Source organism: Benincasa hispida, chromosome 6, assembly GCF_009727055.1.
Source record: "Benincasa hispida cultivar B227 chromosome 6, ASM972705v1, whole genome shotgun sequence".
Taxonomy (NCBI): Eukaryota; Viridiplantae; Streptophyta; class Magnoliopsida; order Cucurbitales; family Cucurbitaceae; genus Benincasa; species Benincasa hispida.
The window spans coordinates 30,588,114-30,595,370 of NC_052354.1; positions in this window are offsets into that span (position 1 = coordinate 30,588,114).

Below are 7,257 nucleotides of genomic sequence, written 5' to 3' on the forward strand. Positions count from 1 at the left end.
TGCAAGAGTTTTTTCTCAGGGATTTTATTAATGGCCTCTCATCTTCCCACCATAAATAACAAAGTAAAGGATATAACTACTGTCCATTTTCTCTCTATCATTTTATCTTTGTTATTTTGAGTTGGTAATAAAGTCCTATGTCCAACGATAAAGAAACTCTTTGATTCTTCATGTTCCACTCTTCCACTAAAAATTGAGTTTGGTGATTTTTTTCGATTGATTCTCTATGGCAGAAGGAATTGAAGATACCTCTAAAAGAGTGGATGACACTTTGTGCGAAAATGATCGATATCCCAAAATTATTTTACAGAACATATAATCAATAAAGAACGGAAACATAAACATTTGATATAATTTAGCATGTCACCACATAGAAAATGAAGAGGAAGAGGAGATTGGAAGATCACTCAGCTTTAAAGACTGAAACTCTTCACGTTCCTCGAAGTGACGAACTCTTCGAATTCCCTCCAAACTCTCGAACAACCAGAAAAACGCAGCAACAAATCTCCAATTCTCGAACACAACCATACGACAACCTCAGTATTCTCAAAGGGTAGAGAATCAATGAGAGTTTTGTGGGCTTCAAGATTAACTTGTAAGGGATAAAATTCTACAATTTGAAAGAGCAATGTACACCTAGTTATACTAGAATGCAAGGGAAAGATGAAAGATTCAATCCTTCCCACTTCCATATGTTAGTTGATGAGAGAATAATAGGGGAGGAAAAAAGTTATCAAATAACTCCCTTTCCTAATGACTAAATTATTTAATTTAATAAATTTGATTTTCTTTAGTGAATTAATTAATTAATTAATTACATAGACATAGACATAGACATATACATATATATATACATATGTACATATATATATATGTATGTGTATGTATATGTGTATATGTCATGTGTATATGTATATGTATGTGTATATTATTAAAGATCATATGTTATATCTAATATAACACATAACCTATAGTTTATATTATATCACATATAATATAACCTATAGTTTAATACTCTCACTTAATCTATAGTATTTAATATGGATCAAATTTATATTAATTTTAATATTTGAACCATATTCAAATATTCATTTTCTCTCATAAAACTTTGCATTATAATATCTCATATAAATAATTTTATATTAATTACATTTTATATAATTAATTTCCTTTATTAATTTGAACAATTCAAATTGATCAAAATTAATTCGATTATCTTTAATTCCAATTGAGCTAATGAGGGGACCTTATGAACCTATAGATTAAAGCTCCAATGGTACTTGATTAATTAATTAAATCAATAAATTTCTATATCCATTGGATATAACCAATCAACAGTGTGTTGACCCCTCACAAATTACTCGTAAGTACAGCTGGGCCAAAGCTAATGTTTTGCCCATGTAGTTACATCTAACTCCTTTAAGTACCACTGGTCCCTCTAATGAACAATAAGTTATAATCCAACTATAACCGAACCCCTCTCGGCCCAGGAGAAAATGTAGTGTCACATTGTTCAAGCCCCGAAATCAGCCCTTAAGAAAATCAATTCTCTACTTATCCTAACAGTAGGGAATGAGTGAATTTCTTATTGTGTAGTGTTCTTAACTCCCCAATTAGATGAATCCCTAAATTGGTAGGCATATTGAGTCGGTGAAACTGGTCACTCTCACCCATACAAATCAAAGGACCACCTTCATAGGCAAGAGTTCATAACTCACTCAGGATTCAGGTCGAGTCACCTATGGTCATCCTGATGAAATGTAAGTCTCTTCTAGCAACAGTGTTATATAGAGAGACTGTTCATTTTGTGGTCCGATCTTATACAAACTCCTTGTATAAAATACCCTTGCTCACATGTCTCAACATAAATGATCAGGATCAAATTATTTGTAGCACTTTACAACTATTGTAACAACTACAAAGTAGGTTATATTTATAATATCACCAGGATAAGGTACCCAGTCTTATCCATCCACTACAAATTATTTAGGTTACCACTTAAACATGATCCACCTGTATGTCTCCACATACATATTTAGGTTATAGAAGATAACTCTAGATCTTAGTTTATTGGTTTCTGTGAGTTAATGCAACTAGATATTGAATAAAATTACCTCATACATTATTAGATAAATAAAATATTGTGCAATACAATTACAAATTACAAAACCATGAAATTTAGGGCATCAACCCCAACAACCTCTTCATCTATGGGTTTCAATTCGAGTATTAAAATATCTATTATCAAACTTAATGATGACAATATTTTGTTGTGAAAGTTTTAGATCTCATCTGCCCTATAAGGATATGATTTAGAGAAATTTCTTGAGGAAGATCCACCCCCAAATTTATGATCTCCATTACTAGGACTTCAACTACTTCATCTTCCTCCTTCGCAAAAAAAAAAAACAATAAATCCTGAATATAAAAAATGGAAGTTGCAAGATTGTTTAATTTCTTCTTAGCTTCTTGGCTCTATATCCAAAGAAATATTAAATCAGATGATTAACTACAAATTGACCAAAGAGATTTGGTCTACACTGCTAGAAATTTACTTGGCGAGAAATCTTGTTCAATCCATTCAGTTCAAAAATAAACTTCAAAATATGAAGAAGGGATAGATGTCGTTGAAGGAGTATTTTATGAAAAATCAGCAATGTATTGATCCATTAGCATCAATGGATAAGCTTGTTTCTAAAGATGATCATATTTTACAGATTCTCTCTAGCTTAAGATCTAAATATGAATCTATGGTCTATATTATATTAGCACATATTTACTCCCTCACTATTCAAGATGTTTCATATTTGTTACTTACCTAAGAATCACGAACAGAAAGTAAAATTGTTAGCCCAAATAACACTTTACCTTCTATAAATCAGGCTTCTAATGTCTCCGAGAAAAAAAAGGATAATTCATCTAAGTAGAATAATTCCTATCTGTTTAATCAGAACCAATGAGGACAATGAGGAGGTCATGGAAATAGAGGAAGACGATCGAACAATTGGAACAGGAATGAACCATAGTTTCAAATTTGTACGAAGTTTGGATATACAACTTCGAAATGTTTTGTTCATTATGTTCCGTCTTACAACAATCAACAACCTCTAGGTTTTTCCTCCCCTAATTTTCTTCAATCTGTTAATTCATCTGGAATTCCACAGATGGTTGCTATGGTTGCATCCCATGACCTAAATATTGACAGCAACTGGTATCCTGATTTTGGTGCAACATGCCACTTGACAAATAACTTCAATAATCTATCTACTGGATTTGAGTATAGAGGGAAGTTAAGTGTATGCAGTAAATGGTTCAAGTTTGTCTATACTTCATTATGGATCTATACTCTTTCTTCTTCAAATCCTATTAAATGTCTTGTTCTAAAAAAATTCCCTCATATTCCATCTATAACCAAAAAACTTAATAAGTGTATCTCAATTTTTCCTTGATAATCATGTGTTTTTTTGAATTTCACTCAAATTTTTGTTATGTGAAGGATCAAGTTACTAGTTATGTGCTACTCCAAGGGACACTCTATGAAGGTCTTTACCAATTTAGTATTGCACCAATTCATGAATATGATAAATGTTCTATTGATACTAATATTACCCAACCAAGAGCGTTGAGTGTTGTTTCAAAATTTCCTTGTTCTTCTATTGGTAATGTGGATGTTTGGCATAGCCGTTTAGGTCATCCTCATTTTTCTGTGATTAAATTTTTGCTTCAATCTTCACATTTTTACCTATAATTGTTCTTGTATTTTGGTCCAACAATCATATTTATATATATAGAACAAACATTCATCAATCAAATAAACGATACATACATTAATCTTATATATTGATAGCTTACGAAAGTAAACTATTTTATACCCTTAAATTATAAATCTTTATTGGTCCGATAGCATGTTTTGAGATAAATAAACATTTAAATCTTATTAGAAATGAGTAAGAAAAGAAATGCAAAGTGTTAATCAAAAGTATGTTGTAAGTACACAAAAAATGTTGCAAGAATAAAATTTGCTGAAAATGATGCTGCAACACTACCTGAATTCTAAGCTATAGCATGGTAGTGTTTTCATACTTTGAATCGACATAAGGGCCCACCTTATCTTGGCACACCACCTGAGCAGTTGACTAAGATATGAGGTCACATCATCCACTTGCTGAAAAGACTTAAAGGAAAAACTGATTTTGTAGTATTGCTAAAACTCGAAATTGCAACATTGTCTGCATGCTATGAACCGACAAATTGATCATCATTGCACTGAGGTGTCAACTTTTCTTCTAGACATGTCAAACCACTTAGGCAACATAAGTGCATAAATTTTTCAAATCACAAATAGTCTACAACTTGTTTATGCTATAACATTAATCCTCTAGCATTGAAGAAAAACCATTAAGCTGCAAATGAAGAGATTTCTGCATCCTTTGAACCAGCATTATCCTACAGCAATGTCAAATCATTGGTCACCAAGTGGGTCCCATAGATTTTCCTAAAAGGACCTAAACTTTCCATCAAACAACCAAGAACCAAGAACCAAGGAGAAAAGGAGAAAACCTCTCAAGAAAAGAAGAGATTTATGCAAAACCTCGGAGGTGAAGGAACCCTATGAAAAAACCTTGAGCGGAAGAGATGGATCGTCCCAATTCACAAAATTTTATAGAATAGAAAATTTTACATAAGAAGAGAATAAAATTATGCAATTCACAAAATTACAACATGTTTTTGATAAAATACCAAGAACTAATTTGGTTTTGAAACTCTTACCTTTGATGACCATGAAGGAACTCTTATTCTAGAGTACCTAATAGCGGAAGCAGATCTTTCCAATTCATTGTGATAGAATTACCACATATATATTCAAAACATACTAATATGCATTCATAATGCTAAAGAGATCAAGAGATCATACCAGATGAAGATTTCTTCTTCACAGTGAGTAAAAAACCCAACCGTCTACCTCAAACAATCACCACTCGGACAGAAGGAAATGGAGAAGACACCACCACTCAAAGCCCTCAGTATTCTTGGAGTGAGAATCCAAAGTGTGAGCTTTGTTCGGATTTGGTAGAGGGAAGGAGGAAGAGAGACCGTACACAATGATCAACCAAGTGGGAGATGAGGTCGTCTATCGCATAGACAAGATGCTTGATCATTTAGGTGAAGTATACGATCTTGTAGGAAAAGAAAGCGATCATCTAAACGATTGTGTCGAAAAAATTAAGCGATCATGTAAACGATCGTGTAGGAAAAGGGTGAGCAATCGTCCAAACGATCGCGTAGGAAAAACTAAGCGATTGTCTATACGATCGTTTAGTAAATATCGGGAGCTAAACGATCGCTTAAGAAAGGGTAAATGATCGTTTAGTTAATAGCGCGCGATGGTGTAATCGGTAAGCGATCGCTTAGCAATATCGTATATGTAAGCGATCGTGCAGTCACTATCATATAGGCACTGATTTTCTAAACGATGNATCGTATATGTAAGCGATCGTGCAGTCACTATCATATAGGCACTGATTTTCTAAACGATGACACTATCTTTTTCACAATGTCCGCGCCTATGACTCTTGCACACCGTCAACTATTTATAATGCACTCATCCTTTATTTAGAACAGAAGAGACACCGTCCCATTTCCTTTATAACCTTCAATGAATGTGATCTTATCATATTCATAACATATAAATTAATATCATATATTAATTATAATATTTTTCTTTACTAGATATAAATCATATTTATATCCAATTTCCTCCAAATTAATGTATCTCATACATAAAGTTAATTATATCATATTCAATTAACTTGTTCAATTATATCATATATAATCGAACTCCTTCTTGTCAATTTGAACATTTCAAGCTACCAAGGGGACCTTATGGACCTATGACTCGATGCTCCAGCGGTGTATGAATAGCTAACTAAACTCTTTAATCACGATATCCACCATCCGTTAACTTCAAAGCATTCTATTAAAGACCGACAGTTGAACTCTTCTTGCCATAGATATATTTCTATGTCCATTGGATATAACCAATCATCAGTGCGATGACCCTTCACATATGCTCATAATTACAGCAGGCCAATTATCCGTTTTGCCCTTGTAATTACATCTTCCTCATTAAGTACCACTGATCCCTCTAATGAACAATACAACATAGTTCTACTATGTATGAATACCTCTCGGGCCATGAGAAGGTGCGTGGTGCCACATCGTTCAACCGCTAGGATCAGCCCTTAAGATAGAAATCTATCTACTTACCACTACTTTGGGGAAGGAGTGAACTCCATCTTGTGAAACTGAGTTCCCAACTCCCAAATCAGACGAATCTTCAAAATGGTAGGTTTGAGTCAGCGTTCTAGCCACTAGCACCCATGCAAATCAAAGGACCGCCCTCAATTGCAGGAGTTCCAAACTCACTCAGGATTGAGGTCATCCTGGTGAAGTGACGTCTCGGTCATGAACGTAGTTATATGACAAGACATTAAAACTTTGAGATCAAGTCTTATATAGACTCTTTGTATAGGACGCCCCCACTCGCATGTCCACTACACGAATGATCAGGATCAGATCATCTGTGACAAGTCACAATATTTGTAACAATCCACAAAGCAGGCCGCGTCCGTAGTATTACCAGGATAAGGTTTCCCTCCTATATCTATACTACAGACTATTTTTGTTGTCACTTAAGACATGATCCACTTGTATGTCACTACATACATGCTTAAGTTACATAAAGACAACCAGGGATCTTAAGTTTATTGGTTTGTGTAAAATAAAAAAACATCTAAATGTGCAAAGTCAAGTAATGAAGTAAATATCATTTATATTATACATCACAAGTGTTCGTACAAAGTTGTTTATAAACTATAGGACACGAGACTTTAGGGCACAAACCCCAACAATCTCCCACTTGTCCTAAAGCGGAGTGAGGAGTGCAAGTAAACAGTTACAAAACAATAAACGAAGGCATAAAAACCCAGTGCAACAAAATCTTCTACTTGCCCTAGTCCAACCACGGGTGGTCCCGTAGACCCATGCTCTGAAGGTGACCCTCAAACACTAGAGCCGCGAGAGCCTTCGTAAATGGATCAATAATGTTTGCTCCAGGGCGATCTTCATGACGATCACGTCTCCTCGATGCACTATCATGTGGATCGATTTTAACATGGCAACAGATGAGAAAGTCTCCTCATAGTCGACTCCCTCCACTTGAGTATAACCCTTTGCCACAAGTCGAGCCTTGAAGGT